A 3,557-nucleotide genomic window follows, 5' to 3' on the forward strand; every position below is an offset into this window, starting at 1 on the left:
ATGCCTAGAGGAGTCCCAGTCAGTTTCGTGCGATCCTGGAATTGGTCACTTGTGTTATATACGCTTCCGCTACAACAATAAAATCATCGAGCCTCACTCCGGCGCTCGATGAGCTGTAAAATTTAGGAGTCTTGTCACCCATTTCGCTGTGACATATCCACCACCACTTTGGTTACGAGTCAGTAGTTATGCCACCATACTCCTTCTGTCATATCCGCCCTTATGTATTATATCGGCGTGCTTGTAATAAATTGTTGAGCAACCTCAGCTCAACCTTGTATGATATTTAGTACTTCTGGATTTCTGTATCAAGGATTTGTCCACCAGTAAGAAGGATTCTTCTATACTGGTTTGATATAAGGGTCGGTTTCTCAATAAATGTTTTATTGGAAAACCGGTCCAACCAGCACTAAAGCACCGGATCCCATCAGAACTCCGAAGTTAAGCGTGCTTGTGCGAGAGTAGTACTAGGATGGGTGACCTCCTGGGAAGTCCCGGTGTTGCATTCCCTTTTGTGAGGACAAAGTGCGCAGAAAAGACTAGTATTGATCTGTGGGCCAGTCTAGATCCCGCCAGGAGTAACGACCACCGGCGGGTGTGTCCGGGGCGTTACAAGTTGGTATTAGAGCCGACCTTCGCGGTTACACGGATGTTTGCGGACAGGTGCGTGGTCATGTTGTTCATGACGTTTGTGACCCGTCGTGGCACACGGCATGGCACATGTACCGGACTGGATACACAGACGTATGTGCCAAGAGGGAACGTTCCTGTGGCCCGATGAGGACATCGGTTCCTCTGAGTGGGGGTGTATGTATTAGCCTGGATTAATAGGGATGATAGACTACTCATATCAATAAGGAATTCCTTCTTTTCCGGAAGCCCATTCGGAGAAAACTCCAAAGTTAAGCGTGCTCAGCTTGGAGTAATTTCAGGATCGCTGACCGACCGAGAAGTTGCTCTCGGGTGCGCACGAGTGAGGACAAAGTGCGCAGAAAAGACTAGTATTGATCTGTGGGGCCAGTCTAGATCCCGCCAGGAGTAACGACCACCGGCGGGTGTGTCCGGGGCGTTACACTAGGTCTGCTCACCGGCCGCGTACGCAACGTGCAGGAGTTCCCGGGGAGATGGCCCATGACCCCTGGGGGCATAGGTTTAGTCCGGCGTGCTGACCTCTCTATTAAGCCTAGGTCGGGTTGCAGCGTATTGTTTGGCCGAGGCCGGGCATGACCCAGGAAAGTGTGTCCGGCCGGAGTTAATCGAGCATGGTGGGTAAGTTGGTGCACCCCTGCAGGGAAGAAAACATCTATCGATAGCCTGTCCTACGGTAACGGACACTTGGAGTTGTATCCCGATCGATACAACTAGAACTGGATACTTGAGATGAGACATGGATATGAGAACTGGATAGTATGGCTCTGGGATTGCTTTCTCGCAGGGAGTCGAGAAAGGATCTCTGGCCGAGGTTGATAACACTTATACTACTTTACTTTATGCTACTCTTATCTCTTCTGATGCTGCAAGATGCTTGGAGCTGCTTGAAGATGCTAGTCTTCGATAGGCTAGGCTTTCCCTTTCTCTTCTGGCATTCTGCAGTCCAGTCCACAGATACAGCCCATTTCATTGATACCGATGCATATGTAGTGTAGATCCTTGCTTGCGAGTACTTTGGATGAGTACTCACGGTTGCTTTGCTCCCCTTTTCCCCCTTTCCTCTTCTTTCCGGTTGATGCAACCAGATGTCGGAGCCCAGGAGCCAGATGCCACCGCCGATGCTTACTACTACGTGGAGGCCGCCGACGACCAGGAGTAGTTAGGAGGCTCCCAGGCAGGAGGCCTTGCCTTTTCGATCAATGTTGCTTTTGTGCTAGCCTTCTTAAGGCAAACTTGTCTAACTCATGTCTGTACTCAGATATTGTTGCTTCCGCTGACCCTTGTGTATTCGAGCTTATGTATTCGAGCCCTCGAGGCCCCTGGCTTGTAATATAAAGCTTGTATTATTTTAATTTGTGTCTAGAGATGTGTTGTGATATCTTCCCGTGAGTCCTTAATCTTGATCGTACACATTTGCGTGTATGATTAGTGTACGATTGAATCGGGGGCGTCACAGCTTCTTTGGGAGAAGAGGCAGGGCTGGCTGCCTGGATGTGCTCTAATTTGAGGTAACAACTGAATCTTGTCAGATACTAATTAAATCAGAGCTATGGGTGTGAAGCACTGATATGCCAGTACATTTGATTGTGACCTGTTCTAATTTTGTACCTGAACTTTTTTTTAGAAAGGGTTGTACGTCAACTTAATGTGCTAGCAGAACTTATTGTGTTGTCTGTCTGTTTTCTTTGCACAACATTCAAGATATTTCCCCGTCATTGATAAAGACGATGAACCGTTATGTACGACTTCGTTGGTTTCAACATAGCCCTTCCCGTAGTGATCCACTATTTCCATCCTGATTGTGCCGCCTGCGTGAAATTTTTGTATGCAAGTTCAGTGTGCTATGATGTTCTATATGATTGTGTCAACTATATAAGTTTTTACTGAACATCAGCAATGCATATGGCTGAAAGATGTATTTACGAGTATCGACCGATGGGTATCTCTCTCTATCACTCTCTCTCTCTCACACACACACACACACGCACACACACGCGCACACGCACAAGTGGGACCCGTTGAATTATTTATTTGCTCGTGACAACTTTTAATTAGGTTCCACTATAATCTAACTTTTTTCTTAAGTTATTAATTGAGCTCAGTGACTCCAAAAAGTTGTACAAAAGCCTTGTTTGGGCCTTTCCGGCGTCGCAGAATGTGGGCTGAGTAACCATGTTAGGTTGTAATGTACTACACAGGCCTTTTTTTCCAACATCAGCAATGCAACTGGGCCGAAAATTGTACACAATATCCGGGTCAACTTGTTATTCTCCGCCCCGCTCGGCTGCAAACTTTCCTAGGAGGTATGCATTAGGCTTAACAAGAAAATGGACTTTAAGAAATAATAAATGGGATGTAATTATAATAACTGGATAGTTACTATGCACCAAACACGTAATTAGTTTGAAATATATATTATTTTTGGAATTTGAAAATTTTAATTTCATTACTTGTTGCGCGCGCAATATTTCGTTGGATTTTAACGTAATACAACTTTATTTTGAAATTATATTTTACCTGACCAGAAATTTTGGATAAAAATATTTCGGATCCCATCAAAATGTGGGAATTTTTTTTGAATTTTGTTTTGAGTGGTTGTTTGAAATTATTAATCGTTGTCCTAGCTAGAAGTTGGGCTGTACTTTTAACAAACTGTAAATGGGCTGTAGTAAATTCCATTAGAATTAAAAAATGGGCTGTACATTCTTACAAATCGCAAATGGGCTATATGTTCTCTGCCAAATCCGAGCTATGGGCCTACTAAGTTGACGCGTACCAAGGGCTTTGTCAACTTAGTCAATATAAACGATTCTAGCTGTAGTGATCATACGATGTCCATCCAACAGTCGTAGTGCTTCTTCAACCTTTGGTCTTCTTGCTCCAGCCGCCCAAAGCAGCGCCGGTCG

The 3,557-nt window shown here is 45.1% G+C and overlaps 1 non-coding gene across 1 annotated transcript; it reads left to right on the forward strand.

Annotated features, from left to right (window-relative positions):
* Window positions 1–390: 390 nt before the first annotated feature.
* On the forward strand, window positions 391–509 carry LOC120963604 (5S ribosomal RNA). Its single transcript, XR_005755367.1, has one exon. It is a non-coding gene; the product is annotated as a 5S ribosomal RNA (ribosomal RNA).
* The last annotated feature ends 3,048 nt before the right edge of the window (window positions 510–3,557 follow it).

The sequence above is a fragment of the Aegilops tauschii genome, chromosome 4 (assembly GCF_002575655.3).
Source record: "Aegilops tauschii subsp. strangulata cultivar AL8/78 chromosome 4, Aet v6.0, whole genome shotgun sequence".
NCBI lineage: Eukaryota > Viridiplantae > Streptophyta > Magnoliopsida > Poales > Poaceae > Aegilops > Aegilops tauschii.